The following is a 17,359-nucleotide window of genomic DNA, read 5'->3' on the forward strand; positions in this document are numbered from 1 at the left end:
CATTTTCTCCACAATAAGCTTCCACTTGAGGTTTCTTCTAGATACCAATATTTCCAGTTAGTTTAGTTCTACCTCAAGGCCCTTATTTGACCCCCAAAAGCCCTTAAGCACTTAAGGTTTAAAGACAGCATACATCCCTGCAGAAAGCCAGACCAACCTAGAGCTAGTAATAGACTGTTAAGGTTTAACAAGGAAAAGTAAGGGACCCATTAGGAGGTTAAAAAGACTTGGCTGAGAGGAGACAGGGAGGAGATGGAATCCAAAGTTTAAGGAGATTGGAAATAGCCATGTTAAAACTATTTTAACAATCACATTTAAAAATAGACTTTATTAAAATGCTTAATAATGCATACTGTAGAAGCTAATATAAAATTCCTAAATCATTAATTGCATATTATAAAAGTGGAAAAAGTTGTAACTTTACACCACCTGCATAATGCAGAGCCCCCAGTAATTAGGTATCTATATGAAAGAAAGTCTGTATAAACTCTTAAAAAATAATTGGTCTCGTGGGATTGAGAATATCTTCTTGACCAAAAGGGGGATGCAAAATGAGACGAAATAGTTTCAGTGGCTGAGAGATTTCAAATGGAGTCGAGAGGTCACTCTGGTGGACACTCTTATGAACTATATAGATAACATCTCTTAGGTTTTAATATATTGGAATAGCCAGAAGTAAATACCTGAAACTACCAAACTCCAACCCAGTAGTCTGGAATCCTGAAGATGACTGTATAATAATGTAGATTACAAGGGGTGACATTGTGATTGTGAAAAACTTGTGGATCACACTCCCTTTATCTAGTGTATGGATGTATAAGTAGAAAAATGGGGACAAAAACTAAATGACAAATAAGGTAGGATGGGGAGGGATGGTTTGGGTGTTCTTTTTTTACTTTTATTTTTTATTCTTATTCTGATTCTTTCTGATGTAAGGAAAATGTTCAGAAATAGATTATGGTGATGAACGCATAACTATATGATCGTACTGTGAACACTTGATTGCATACCATGGATGATTGTATGGTATGTGAATATATTTCAATAAAACTGAATTAAAAAAAATTGGTCAATCATGTCACAGAAATAAAAGATTTAAATAAAATGTGTAAAAATGTTCATGATAAAGATTGCCAGTGTCATCTTGCTTCTTTTGATTCTTCCAATCAAACTTATTGGAAGAACATGAAGAATGAAGCTCAAAGAAATTAAACTAAAATGTTTCAATTTTATTCCATGCTAAGTTAAACTACTAATATTGTTTTCTTCCAATGTAACTCTTCTTGTAGATTTTCTAGAGCTTAGCTTTAATTTTCACCATATTCCTTGCACTATTTAATTTAATAAATCATAAAATTTTTATGCTTTAGTAAGAGACAACTGCTGAGATGCTCAGAAGATGGTGCATTTTTCTGAGCACAGTAAAATATGCATGGAAGTTTTTTGTTGAAGTTCAATTTACTAGAGTACAATTCACCCTTTTTAGTGTATGGTTCTCAGAAATTTTGAGTTCAGGGAAGTTTGGAGAAATACATAGAGTCATGTAACCACTAACAGAATCATGATATGGAACAGTTCCATCACCCCCCGAACTTCCCCTACATGTACAGAAATTTAATAACAGCAAGTTTTTAACAACTGATCCATGACAAAAATTCAAATGATGGAAATTACTTTGCTTTGTTAATCTTGGCTCTGAATAGTGGAGGACAATCGATTACAAGATTTTTAGACTTAAAATCAAATACAATTAGACTCCTCAACTCTCATGTCCTTCTGAATAGACAATGTGTCTTACGCACCTCTCTCTCTCTCTCTCTCCCCCTATCTCTCTCTCTCTCCCCCTATCTCTCTCTCTCTCTATTCATCCCGTGCCCCCATACACACACCATATCCTACATCTTTCCAATATGAATCAGGCTGTTATATTTTTGTTTTTGTTTTTATTTGCATTATACAAACAATCACTCTTCTGATTTATATTAAACAAGAAAGAAGATCTCCCCCAAAAGACATTACTTCACAAGCAGGAATGTACACTACATTAGTTTTTCAAGACAGGATAAAGCATATTTAAACTAAATGTGGACTTCAGCAGTTTTAAAACCCAAATTTGATGTGCCTGGCACTCTTTATTTTCTTAGAGGTTCTATCAGTGGATGCTTAAAACCTTTCATTTGGCAGCAGAAGCCTTTTATATGATTTACTAAGAAATGCTGGTTTTCAGAAGGCATTCCTTTATAATGCCCAGGGAAGTGTGGCTTCTGGAATAACTCTGCCCTTGCACCACCTGCTAGATGACTTCAGAAAATCTTATATAGAAGCAATATTTAAATTTAAAAGGACAGTTTGAAAATCTGTTTTCACTTTGTGCATGGTAAGATTTCAAACTCCCTCTGCGTTGTTAGCTGGTAACTGCTTCTGGTTTGTTTTATTTCTAACTATTTTTTAAAATTAGGGATGGGAAAGGTAAGATGAGACCACTTTTCAGAAGTGGTAAAAGATTCCCTTTTCCATAATTATACTTGAAGTGGCTGCAAAACCCATCTTCACTTCCCCATAATCCCTCAGTGTGAAGTGTTATTCACGAGTATTTGAAGGTTTAATGCCCGGAAGCTTACAGTGGATCAAACACAGAACAGGAGTCCCCTGAGGATCTGCACTGTTACTTGGGATGCATGAATTTTGAAGAGTTCCATGGAACTAGAATTGCCATTCAGGTTGATCCATATCTATTCTACACATCCTACCCATGTCTACATGGGATGGGGGTGTTTAAAAATACTGGACTCGTTCACATTAATACCTTTTAGTAACTTTATGTTGTGCCAAACCAGTTCGCAGTAACTCAGGTACTGATCTTCCTACTTTTCTGCTAATATTCTGCAAAATGCAAAGTTCAGCTGGCTCATTTCATTTTAATTTCTCAACCCCACACAAATATTCTTGGAGAGAATCTCAAGCCTCTACTAAGAGTTTATAGATCTTTGAGCATTCTTTACCATTCCTAGCATCAAAGTAATATTCATTTCTAGCCAATTCCAAAGTGTTTTTGTTCCTTGACTGTTCAAGAAAATATCATGCAATGGGTTTTCTTAAACAATAGTAATTTATTCACTCATGGTTTGTGACTAGGAAAAAATCCAAATCATGCTTTCTTTCCCAAGACTGGCATTCTGGAACTGGCTGCCAGTGATGCTTGGTCCTGGAGTCCTCTGTCACATGGCAGTATACATAGCAGCATCTCCTGGTCTCTCCCTACCCTTCCTAATTCCACTGACCTTCAGCTGCTTGCTTCCCATGGCTTTCTCTGGTTCCATCTGAAATTCATTCTGCTCTTAAAGGACTCCAGTAATAAGATTAAGACCCATCATGATTGAATTGGGCCACACCTTAACTGAAGTAACATCGTCAAAAGGTCTGCCATACAATGGGTTCACACCAGAGGAATGGATTAAATTTAAGAAAATCTTTCTTGGGACATACATGGCTCTGAACAACCACACCAGGTGATGTGGCTGATCCAGGGAACATGATTTAAGAACCTTTGATTTATGTGACCATTGCTGATGACTTTTTATCCCAACTAATGGCATAAGTAATGTCATTTTTTTTTCTAAAAGTTTTTCCTTCTCCCATCTCTGGATAGCTTTTCATTGGTCAACACAACTGCCTCCTTACAGATTTCTACTTATTAGCTCTGCTAGTGCCACCAAGTTTACAAAATATTGTTTAACACTCAGTTTTATCCCCACTCTTCAAAGCTCTCTCCTACTCTGCAGAGCCATAGAGCCCATGGATATTTTACACACTCTTTGTCACTGTCTTTGCAATGTAAAATGATGCAACTACTGTGGAAGACAGGTTTGCAGTTCCTCAGAAAGTTAAGTATAGAACTACTATATAATCCAACAATACTACTACTGGGTATACAACCAAAAGAATTGAAGGCAGGGATTCAAACAGCTATTTTCACACTGATACTCATAATGGCATTATTCACAATTGCTTAAAGATGGAAGCAACACAATTGTCTTTCAACAAATGAATGGATAAATAAAATGTTGTGTATACATACAATAGATGATTATCCATCCAAAAAAGGAGTGAAGTTCTGACCCATGCAACAACATGGATGAACCTTGAAGACATGTTGAGTGAAATAAGCCAGACTCAAAGGGACAGATATTGTATGACCTCACAGATATGAAATAATTAAAATAAACAAACTCATGGGGTCAGAAATGAGAATATAGTTTACCAGGGGCCTGGCTGTCAGAATGGGGAGTTAGTGCTTAAATTTGACAAGTTTCTATTTGGAATAAAGGAAAAGTTTTGACATTGGCTAGAGGTGATGTGAAACATTGTGAATGTAATTGGCAGCAGTGAATTTTATATTCAAATGTGGTTAAAAGGGGGGAAATTTTAGATTATCATATGCTACTTGAGTAATTAAAAAAAAAAGTACAATGCTGTACAACACAGTGAACCCTAATATAAACCACAGACTGTGGTTAATAGTGTAATGGTAAAAACATTCTTTCATCAATTTTAATTGACTGTAACAAACAAACCAGGTAATGAAAGGTGTTAATAATAGGGAGACATATGGGAATAATAGGGAGACATATGGGAACTCAGTATTTTGTGTATGATTTTTCTCTAAACCCATAACTTCTCAAACAAAAAGAAAAAAGTGCAGCCAAAGATGGGCAGGTGAGGGTAGTAGAGGAAGACCCTTATTTAATAGAGGGTAATTCTTGGGAAAGAGTGAGTGAGGGTCTCAAAAAAAAATATGTGATGATGACTCAGAGCTGAGTTCCATTTATTAACACTTTCATACTTGTAATAGGGAGCAGTAGTTATTTTTTTTTATTTTCTTTATTTTTCTTTATTTTTTTTTTATTTTCTAGATCCTCATGTTGCCCTTAAGATAAATTATTGGAATGCTTTAAACAAAGTCTCTGTGCTAATTTTTTTATCAAAAGCATGAGAATGAAATGATAAAACTGGATTCTGACCCATAGTGATTGGGTGGGGAAGAGGGTATCTTCAGAGGAAAGTAACCAGTTTTTTCCATGGAAATGGAAGCAGGGAGTTCAATTCTTAAGTTAAAATAAAGAAGTAAAGGATATAGCCAAGAAGCATATTATAAAAATAAATCCCATTTTTTTTATATTAGGGAGGAGTCCTGAATACCTCAACAACTCTTCATTATATCTCCCCTTTAGTACCACGTGGATTCTCCATGGCTTCTCCTCAGTCTTTTTCCTCACCAGTATTTCCTGCAGGAAATTTACCCCAAGTATAATAACTACCAGAAGTCACTTGGATCTGAGAAAGTATGTGATTTTAGAAGGATTTCTATATACAAATTGGAATGGTCTTTTTACTCTTTACCCTAAATTAGGAAAATCACTCTGAAAAGTCAAAATTCATAATACAAATCCTCAAACTTTAATCAAATCTCCTAAACTTATAAAACCTCACTTCTCATATTCCATCATTAAGTAATTTTTTGTCTACATTCCAGAAATTGTGAATAAAGTTGCAAATCAATCCTTCAGACACTGCCAACAGTTCAGGGAGAGCAAAACACAACCCCCCGAAAATAATAAACTCCAAAGGCACTTCATGACTGATCTTATTGACTTTACATGATGAAATATATGTTAAAAGAGAACCTCTTGTTGCAGTAAATGTAGGGGACCAAAATGAAAGGAAATGGGTGGTTCATGAAGTGGTTCGATTTTGGAATAAATAGTTACATTACCATTCCTTAAAAAATAAGACTTTTCCTACTGAGGCCTGTGCCTCTTTGAAGCTAATTAAATTGGTAGGGTATAAACCAAAGTAGGAAAATATGTTTCATTTAGAAAATGGTGGGCCAGTTCATCACTGTTGAATTCCATCTAAGTACAAAATCAACGTCATAATTTAGGAAAGAAAAAGTATGTGTTAGCTGTAATGAAAGGTTTATGGCAGAAATGTCAAAATCACACAAATGTTTGTTCATCTACTTGTTGAGTCATTTTGTCAATGAGGACTCATTAGACACTGTTCCTATTTGCTCAGCTGCCAGAATGCAAAACACCAAAAATGAATCGAGTTTTACACTAGAGGTTTATCAGTTCACAAATTTACAGTTGTAAGGCCATGAAAATGTCCCAATTAAGGAAACAACAGAACGATATCTTCTCTGAAGAAAGGCCAATGTCATCTGGAGTTCCTCAGTCACATGGGAAGGCATATGGCCAGAGTCTGATGGTCATTCTCTCAGGTTTAACTTCTGGTTTCCATGGCTTTCTTCAAAATGTCTCTGGGCTTCTGTCTCAGCTTCTCTCCAAAATGTCTCTGTCTTTTATTCTCTCATAAAGGACTCTAGTGAAGGATTAAGAACCACCTTGAATGGGCTTGGTCACATCTCCATGTAAACAAACTAATCAGAAGGTCCCACCCAACAGTAGGTCTGTACACACAGGGATAGATTAAAAGAACAAAAGCTTTTCTGGGGTACATAACAGATTCAATCCAACACAGACACCTACTGTGTATTCTGACTAGCAGCATCTCTGTGCATTGCTCAAGTCCACAGGCAAAATTTGAAACCACTTATTGTAATTTTCTTTGCGCCTTCACTAAAATTTCCCCAACACTGACCATAAAAAACCTATGGGACACTGCCTGTTCCCCAACTGCCAAAAATTTCAGCATTGCATAAGTCCTTTTGTGCCCAATGCCCCAGAATTTCCGTATCTCTAGTTTAAAATACTCTATGGATTGCTATACTTCCCTTCATCCAATCCTTCATTTAATAAACATTTACTAAGAATCTATAAAGTGCTAGATGCTAAGTGAATAATAAACATAAAGAAATAAAGTAATTATAAAGAAAATATCCCTGCCTTCAATGAGACATGTAAGTTGAATAGACAACTATAAAATAGTGTGCTAAGTACTAGGGAAGAAGCCCATGTTGTTGAGAGAGTAAGTGAGGTGAGGGAATGTTTACTGAAAGAGATAATTCCTGGGCTCTCTCTTGAAATAAAGTCATTATTCAAAGAAGAAAGAATAGGGCAAAAGACAAACCGGACTTTGGGAGAGTATTGCGTGATACCTGAGGCAAGCAGAAGCAAAGATCAAGAGGTGCAAATGCTGTTCCCTTCAAGCCACTACCATCACTGCCTCGCTCCATGGAGAGATGACCATATATGGAGCATAGAACTTGGTCACAACACTTACTTATGTCCACTCTTGCTTGGCAGTTTCTGCAGCAGAAGATGGCCTCAGGCTCATTTCCATGTTTAAAGTCACATGCAAGGACAACTCATTGATAGAATGTGCATCACAAGAAGAAGCCTGGATGCAAAGGAGTCCAAGAAATGTAATTTTAGCCCTGCAGTGTCTGAAATACAGAAAAGATATCAAGAAACTATTGGAAATAGATGCCAAGTTCCTAATGAGCTGCACTATCTGATATGGTAGCCATTAGCCACGTATGGCAAATGAAAATTTGAAATGTGGATATTCTGAATTGAGATGTGCTGTAAATATAACATACAGGCAGATTTTCAGGACTTGATATAAAAAAAAAGAATGCACAATATTTCATAAATTATTCTTTATTGATTACATATTAAAATGATAATGGGATAAGTTGCATTAAACAAAATATTATTAACATTAATTTTGCCTTTCTATTTTTACATTTACTAATGTGATTAATAGAAAATTCAAAATTACACTGTGTGGTTCACATTATATCTCTACTTGACAGCATTGCCATAGACCAATTCCAGGTGTAAAGGACAGAGCCATTACGGGCTATTGATGTAACAAAATGTCAGTGGCCAAGGGCTTACATTTTAGACGATTGATTGTTTCAGTTTGCTAAAGTTGCCATAATGCAATGTACCAGAAATGGGTTGGCTTTTAACAATGGGGATTTATTAAGTTACAAGTTACAATTCTAAGGCCATGAAAATGTCCAAATTAAGGCATCAACAAGAGGATACCTTCTCTGAAAAAAGGCTGCTGGTATCTGGGGTTCCTCTATCACACAAGAAGGCACATGGTGATGTCTTCTGATCTTTTTCTCGTGGGTTCTGGTTTAAGTGGCTCTCTTTTTCAGTCCCTGGGGGTCCTTCTTGCTTCTCTGGATGTTTCTCCTCTGTGTGTCCTCTTTCTGTGTGTTGCTGCCTTTCATCCTCTCATAAAGGACCCCAGTAAGGAATTAAGGCCCACCTTGAATGGGCTGGACCCATCCCAATTGAAACAACCTATTCAATACGTCCCACCTGCAATAGTTCTGCATCCACAAAAATGGATTAAAAGAGCATAACATTTCCAAACTAGCACATAGATGAAAACAGGGATTAGATAAATAGTGGGTTCAGTCTTAGAGGAGGGTGGATTCTGGGTCTAATGTCAAAGAACTTGAAACACTTGATTCAATGCTTAGACATCCACAAGCTGGAGTCTCACCAAGCTAGGCCCTGAATAGAACCCAGGTTTGGACTGGCAGCAGTGGCTAAGGCCTCACCTAGGGGAGGGTCTCATGATATTTTTCTCTACAGCTCAAAATTTCCTATGCTACAAATGAAAATGAAAATACTGTCTTCCTTTCCACTAATCTTTAAAATAATTTCCTTCAATTAAGCACTTACTAATTTCTGTATGAAGTAAAATCCTGAGTCTGATTCTAAACTCCACAGATCCTTGAAAACTTGCAAAACTGTAAAATAATGAAACAGGTATCATTAGAAAATAAATGCAGTATTAATAAAGCACTTTGGAATACAAAAGATGCAATTAAACCAAGATCAACACTTTGCATGGTGGTTTTCACTTCCAAGCGGAAGTCCAGTATTGTCAGAGCAAGTATATTAAAAAAGAAATCTGCCATGAATACACTCTCTTAATCATCATCAGGAAACCATAAATGTCACAGTTGTTCATGCAGAGATATTTCAATAATAGTAAAATTGAATATCTATTTGCCACCTGAATCACCCTGCTACATCATTCTGTTGAAGAAAAGTAACCAAGGAAAAGGGAAGGCAGGAAAAATTAATGTCCATTAAGGTTAGCCATGCAAACAATAATGGATAAAAAATAAACAAAACCTTAAGGGTGACTAAGACCTTCACTTTTCCTTCAGGATTCTGAGCAATACCACGCCTCTGGATAAGTGGGCCTGAACAACAATGGTGATAAGAAATGAGGGACACTGAGGGTTATTTTGAGACAAATAGGAGCCTAATTAACAAGAAGCTGGATTTGTAAAAAATGTATTTCTTTAACGTCTGTCACTCTCATGCAATTGAATTCTCATGCACTTTACTGAATGATAGAAAAACTAATGCAGTTAACAAAAAGGAATCGTTCAGAATCTCAGCATTATCCAAATTGTGCATTACGCTATATATGCTGCAAAAACCTCAGGGTTAGATGAAACATGCAGTTGTTTACTAGGAACTTCCAACAAGAAATGAGAATTGAGCTCAACATTTCAGAAAACCCAAAATTAAAAGAGAGAGAGGGAGAGAAAGAGAGACAGAGAGAGGGGAGAGAGATAATTAGGGAGGGAGAGGGAAAGAAAAAGAGAAGGACGGAAGGAAGGAGGGAGGGAGGGAGGGAGGGAAGGAAGGAAGGAAGGGGACATGGGTGTTATTATAACAACTGCAGAACATAGAATTTCTAGGTATAACTAAAAAATAATTCCACTATAAAACTATGAATTTCAGGAGCTCTGTCTTTAGAATGCTGTCTTTAGAATGTTGCTCTACTTTGACCCACAATAAATAATCGAAACATTTCTAAAAAAAATGAAAATAATAAATAATTTTTTAGGTTTGTAATATACAACACTTCTTAATTAAAGCAAGGAGTTTCAATGAAATTTATGCTGCTTTCCCATGGCTCCAGCAATAAAAACAATTCATCAACTACTTTTTTTAGTCCAATTATAAAAATACTGTACAAATAAAAAGTCATTTTTATCATAAACTGGCCAAGTGATTAACAAACTGTAAAACATATACTATTGATATTTTCCTCACTGTGTGTTCTATTTTCCAACATAGACAACAATGATTTATTTTTTATACAAGAGATAAGAAATATAAAAAACTAGAATTTTATATTCTAAAATACCTGTCTTTAAAAATTCAAATTCTTATATTTCTACCATAAGTCACACTTCCAAAATTGAGCCTATATGTGATTTTTAAATAATATACATTTTACTTGAAACACCATATATTTATTACCTTTCATATAAATAGGCTATAAATACTTCATTTAATCTTACCTTCCTAATTTAAAGTGTGTGCTCATTTCTGAATTTTTTCCAATGTCAAAAAAAAAATCTTTCTGCATTTACTTTATTAATCTCTCATACTTTTGAAAAGGTTAACAGTGTATTTTTCCCAAGAATAATATTTCACTTGCCATTGCATTTAATTATGACACAGATATTGTATTACTGATGTCAATTTACCTGCCCCATCAGAATGATATTGTGAATTGGCAGTTTTCAGAAATATTATTAAATTAAATTAAATCTGAAAAAAGGGTTTTATTATGATATTCAAATTCTCTCCTGTAGCTGGTAAGTTCAACATAGATATGGGTTAGTTTGCTTCCAAATTGCTAATCATTTACTCAGTTTCACTTGCAAAATAATTTTTTTCTTTCCATTTGGCTTTGGCCTTGTGATTTTATTCATTATATATTATTTTACACACATTAATTCTTATATTTACATTAGTGCATATCTCTCAAATGTCAATTCTATCCCACTTCTTTTCTGTATATGTTTAATAAACCACACATATGCATAAATATCTATTTTGGCTTTTCCATCAAACATGTAAAAACTCATGATACAGGGAGCTGACAGTTTATACATGGGAATATTATTATAAGGGGACCAAAACAGGAAATAACAAAAGTAGTTCTGCTTAATGAAGGAAAAACATTCTCAGTGGGGGTGGGGCAGGGGAGTGGAAGAGATCCTATCTGTTTCTGCAAAATCCACATTCTGTAGATTTCAGTTGTATTCTACATACCTTGCAAATGAAAAATTAGTTATTTTTGATCCAATAGTTATGGATATTTAAACAGCTTAATTAATTTTCATCAGAAAATATAATCCTAACAATTTTTGCTTTGTTGCATTTATTGTCATTGTCCTTATTGGTAAAGATAATCAATTTGTAAATATGAGAATAATACATCAATAGAAAGCATATGCTACATCTCCAAAGTGTACAATATGATGCACTTAATTCTATCTGAGCTCAAATCATCAATTTGCTTACTAATTTTTTGACTTCTCAGCCTGGTATATTGATGATAATGTTTAAGACATTGTAGTTAAAATTCTATTTATATAATTTCCTGTTCATTTCCTTTAACAATATTATTTACTGTTGCTATGTTTTTTTAAAAAAAAAAAACGTTTTAATAATAACATTCACTTTAAATTTTAATGTCATAATCAAATGTTTTTTTTTTCTTTTTAAAGCTTTTTCACAGTAAATTGTTTTGAAATTAATATGGAGTCTCAACTTTTCTTTTATTTGAGTTTATTTTACATATAGATTTTTCATTTGCAGTTTACTATTCAAAATAATTTAATTTTTTGCTTCTTGTAATTAGTAGATAATTGGATTCTATTTTAATACTATCTGATTCTATCTTAAAATATAGTTAATCCCTCATTGTCAAATTTACTAAACTTGACAGGTTAATCTTCAGCCTATCCCCTCTATTTTATCTTAATTGATCTAGGTTTTGTAACATTCTATGCTTTCAGTTTTTTAAAATATATTTTTCATTTTGCATATATAAAATAAAACTTTCAAACATTCTGCCTACTATAAGTTATAAGATGGATAGTCTACATTTATGTTAGAGATTTTCCACAAATATTTGTTAAAATGTATCTAATGATGTTAATGCAATTTTTTAAAAAACTGTTTTATACTACATTTAATTTAAGGTGAATATTTAGCTCTTTGGTCTCCACAATTTTTTGTCTCTCTTTTATAGTTTTTGCATCTTTAGTCTTTAAAAGTATTTTTATTTGTTCATATAATATATTCTGTTATCTTCTTAGTTATACTTATTTAGATTCATCAGTCATCCACTCTCTTCATAGGGGATAATGGCTTTATTCATCAGTCATTGCATCCTTTTTCTAATATAATTTTCTAGCTTGTATTTTTAACTCTTGTTGCTCTGAATTCATTTTTAAGCAATTATTGAAGAATTGTTACTTGAATGGTATACTTTTTTAAATGTTATAGATCTGAAAATACATACGTATTTTTTCCTGTATGAGTGCGGATTGAGTTGTTACAATGATGTGTCTTGGGAATATGGGTTCAAGGCACACCAGAACCTTTCAGCAAAGGATCCCTTTATTACTTGCACAGAATAAAGAGTCCAGAAAGGGCAAATAATGTTCTTGTCACTGACACAGCACAGAGTCCAAAAGAGCAGGGGAGGAAGTCCTATCAAGGCCATTCTCCTGGGGTGGCAAAACTGCTCCCAGTTGGGGTCAGTTAATGGCAGCTCTGCACACCCTACTATGAGTTGGAGAAGAGAGATGTATCTATCCTGTTTGAGTGTTGTTTATAGCCACCTTGGTGGGAGGGTTTCCTGCCACTGAAAATTCCTTTTCTGATAAGCATCTGTGGCTACCTGTTCCTAGTTTCTGGGTTTAAGTTCTCCCCAAGTTTGTGGAACAGCACAGTTACAAAGGAGTTGGGGGCGGTGGGAGGCCCAAGGATGGCCACTGAGTGTGTGCTGTCACTTCCCCAAAAAGGAGGTCGGGGTAGATGAGGTCTGGGTGATGAACGCTTAACAGGTGTCTGTGATTTCCCTACCAATGTGCACGTTCATGGAAAGGTATTTAATCATTCTCTTTCTTTCCCTGCATTACAGAATTATACACAAATACTGCTTCACTCTTTTCTGCCATTTATTATTAAGGATATTATTTTACAACTTTTTATAAATAACATGCTTTTCACCAGCATTCTTATATAATTAATTTCTTGTAGTAAAATTAATTTTTCCAAGGCATACATTGGCATTTGTCTTCATTCACTTTCTTTGCTTGCCAAGATTGACTTTTCTGTATCTTCTATCTCATGTCTTATTTTCAGGTTTGGTATATCTTATTCTATAGCACTTTAATAATGACATTTGATCCATGTCCTATCTTTTGGGAAATTATTATTATTTGTAGACCTGAAATCTGTGCTTTGGCTACAATGTCTGTTTTTCCTCATTGTTTCTTTTATTCATATAAATTGAATTTTTGGAGCACTTTTCCATGCCTTTTACCTAATCCTGATTCGATTTTCTGAGTGTCAAATCTATGTTTTACCTGTTTTGGTAAAGCTTTCATATTGTGAATTCACTTGTTATCCTTGCATGCATTTAAACTCAGAACTATTAATGTTATTAATCAATTAAATGTAAATGAGAAGCAGGGTTTTCTAAAAATTTCTTGGTTCATAAAGTAAGAAAGCAACCCTGATCCTTTCCCTCATTGCTCTTATACATTATTTTCACAGAATATATTATGAATTTTTCTGTTTACTAATTTTCCACATTTATCTAATCTTTTTTTTCTAGATTTCATTTTGATGTTTTGAGATCTCCCCCCAAAATTCCATATTCAGTGTTAAGAAGAGAGACATGAGGATAGTATTTTCCCTTTAATTTTCTATTGCCTGCATGGGTATTTACAGATGGCTCTTCCCCAGACCTCAAGCCAAGGTCTATTTTGTTAAGTACTCCAAGGCCCAGTTCAATGAATGTCAACTGCACCTGTACATCCAGTTCCCAATCCCCAGGCCATTGACAAGAGAACTGAAACCCGGCAAGATTGAAGTTCATAGAACAAAAGGGAGGTAGTATAGAGGAAATTTTACATGACGGAAATCTGACTAGAATGTAGCAGTATTAGGCTAGATGGGCCAGTAGGTATTTTTAATTGTGCACCAGAAAACTCAGCTGACATTAACTCAGAGACAGTTACAGAAACTTATCAGTTATTAAAAGAATTCATAGTAGTTGTTTAATGATGGTACCTGAGACGTCTGGTCTGGAGACATTAGCAAAGTAACAAAGCACCAGCCTTTCAAGATAAGTGGGTAAGAAGACTGGATGTATTTCTATCAGAATCTAGAATATGCCCTTTTTTCTTTTCTGTTCACATTGTACTACCTTCTTTCCTTACAGACTTTTCCCTCTTTTCTATTGTTTAGGAAACTTGGACATCATATAGAAGAATCATATAAATTAGAATCCATTTTAAATGAGAAGGTAGAAATCAATTACTTTCTCAGATTATGATAATTTTTTTCACATATTAATACTTATTAAAAATTTTGGCTAATATATACAATTTGCTTCTTTCACTTGGCAATCACTGGCACTTTTTACAGTAGCTCAATCATTTTAACTTCTGTAGAAATTTGCATTTTACAAATATATTGGTTAGATAATTCTTTATTGATCAACATTTGGCTGTTTCCAAGTGGTTATTTTTAAAAAAAGTCTTCAACAAATATTCTTGGTCCTTTTTTTAGTTCAGGATTAATTTCTAGAAATGCAATCTCTGGATTCCAAGGATGTGAAAATTTTGAATCTTAATAAATTGATATTGGTAGTTTACACTCTTAATATGGCTGTGCCAATTTATAATGCAGAAAATTCTGAAAATGTTATTTTCTTGGATATCATAATCTAAATCTTTGCTAACAAGTTGGGTAAAAAATACTCCGTTTTATTTTTTAATGTTGTGAAACATTTTCTAACAAACTAATTTTGGTTTCTAGCAATATCCATTCTCAATTCCTTACCTCTTTGAGTTTAGTTTTAACCACTATGCTTTTTATTAGATTGAGCTTTTTCTGTAAAGAGCAGCCTATTATTTTTTCTATCATGTAACAACTCATTGAATCTCACTGATGATGAGAAACAGAATTTTTAAAGGTCTCAGACTTTTTCTCATCTTTTCACCCTCAAAAAGTTAGTCTATGACCTACCTCTACCTTCCCTACTGAATATAGTGGGGCTCTCGATTCACTGATTTCCTATCTGATTGAAGAGAATTTTTCCCAGAAGGATGATATAACCGGAACAATTTGCAGTCCCTATTCTGATCCAGTTTTCCTTTAAAATATGAGTTATAGTTCTTCTGTTTATAATCCCTTCCTGCCTGTGCTGGTTTGAATGTATTATGTCCCCCAAAACTCCATTATCTTTGATATACTCTTGTGTGGGGAGAGGTATCAGTGTTGATTAGATTGTAATTCTTTGAGTGTTTTCATGGAGATGTGCCCCACCCAACTGTGGGTAATGACTCTGATTGGATAATTTCCATGGAGGTGTTACCCTCCCCCATTCAAGGTGGGTCTAAATTAAATCACCGGAGCCACATAAATGAGCTAACAAACAGAAGGAACTCAGTGCAGCTGAGAATGACATTTTGAAGAGGAGCTACAGCCAAAAGTGACACTTTGAAGAATGCACAGAAGCTGAGAGAGTAGCTGTAGATGAGAGACAGTTTGAAGATGGCTATTGAAAGCAGACCCTTGCTCTGGAGAAGCTAAGAGAGGACAAACACCCCAAGAGCAACTGAGAGTGACATTTTTGAGGAACTAAAACCTAGAGAGGAAAGTCCTATGAGAAAGCCATTTTGAAACCAGAACATGGAGCAGATGTGCCAGCCACATGCCTTCCCAGCTAACAGAGGTTTTCTGGACACCATTGGCCATCCTCCAGTGAAGGTACCCGATTGTTGATGCATTACCTTGGGCACTTTATGGCCTTAAGACTGTAACTGTGTAACCAAATAAATCCCCTTTATAAAAGTCAATCCATTTCTGGTGTTTTCCATTCTGGCAGCATTAGCAAACTAGAACGCTGCCCTTTAGACTAACCTGTCTTGCTCCTGTCTTTACAGGTCCTGGTTTCAACTCATGATATCAGGGACTCTCGAACTTTGGGCCATCTTGATAGATATGCTACCTTAGGCAGGTATTGGGGACCTAATCCTAACCCTTGAGGGATAGTCATTAAAGCAGTTATAACAAGAAATAGTTCACAGATGGTAGCTGGTAAGTTTAGTTAAGGTTAATGGAGAGTAAAACCACCATGCTTAGAAACAATTATCTGTAGAGTAAAAGTTAAAAAGCTTTGTTCTAATATGAAAATACTTAATTTTGATAGGGGAGGATTTGAATTAAGTCAGAAAACATCTTCATATTAATCATTCTTTTCATATACTTCAATTTGTACTTAATGTCTTTCTCATCCTGTACATCAGAAAGAACACCTGGGTATTTTGGTAGAAGTTTATATTTCTCTGCATCAATTTCTGGGAAAAAATGTGTCACTTTGAAATTCCTGCATGATCCTTGTCACGAACAGTCTAAGATGGCCTGACTGATTCATGGCTTCCTTATAAACAGAACTGCCTCCCACTATCCAAACCCCATCTACTTTATTTGCTAATTCTGGTTGCTAAATAAGTTTTAAGGCATCATCCAGACTTTTGGCAAGAAAATGTGCTCCCTGTAGGGGTTCCTTGAGTTCTCTACTGAGAACTAAATTAATTCTGTCATTTAAAGGTCTGTTCTTCTCAGGGATGGGGAACCAGTTCTTTCTACCTATAATCACCAAATTCTGTTTACCTTCTACTGAAGAGGTTGTCATCATTCTTTGGGAATACTTGAATTCATTCCTGTAAGATAGAGAACACAGCATTACTCAGAACATTACTCTGTGTGCTTAAGCTCTAACTTGTTGGGGGTCTCCAGGATTGGGATTTAGCTCTGGTCCAGGAAAGGACCTCTGGGTGCAGCAAGATCTGGACCAAAACCAACAGCTTGTCTTCCTGGGCTCCTAACACCCATAATTTTTTAAAGATAAGGTGCATGCCATGAGAAAAGAGAAAATTTAAGAGGTAATGAATGATTGAAATCTTCAGCTACAGTTTCGACTTGATAAAAAGTAAAAGAAGATAACATATTAAAGCTACAGTCTTTTGAATGAAAAGGACATTATGTTTTTCACGTATTCTTCTGCTCGATTATTTTTGGAAATTCATTTTGATATGTTACCTCTATCTTTAGGTTTGCCTAATCTTAAAACTGTGGGTTGTCTGTTTAATATTTCTTATTTATGGTTCACATGCAAAGCAGTCATAAGGGACAAGATTGTGTTTCCATTATCTAGTTATTGTCCATGTTGATGAATAAAAACTGAAACCATCTTGAATTTCAGAAGCTAAGGTAACGGAAGATGGTGACTCTGCCTATTTACCTTTTTT

At 34.9% G+C, this 17,359-nt stretch overlaps 1 pseudogene; it reads right to left on the bottom strand.

Annotated features, from left to right (window-relative positions):
* Nucleotides 1–16,293: 16,293 nt before the first annotated feature.
* LOC119530454 lies at nucleotides 16,294–16,794 on the bottom strand (annotated as a pseudogene).
* Between the last annotated feature and the right edge of the window lie 565 nt (nucleotides 16,795–17,359).

This window comes from Choloepus didactylus, chromosome 3 (genome assembly GCF_015220235.1).
Source record: "Choloepus didactylus isolate mChoDid1 chromosome 3, mChoDid1.pri, whole genome shotgun sequence".
NCBI classification, from domain to species: Eukaryota; Metazoa; Chordata; class Mammalia; order Pilosa; family Megalonychidae; genus Choloepus; species Choloepus didactylus.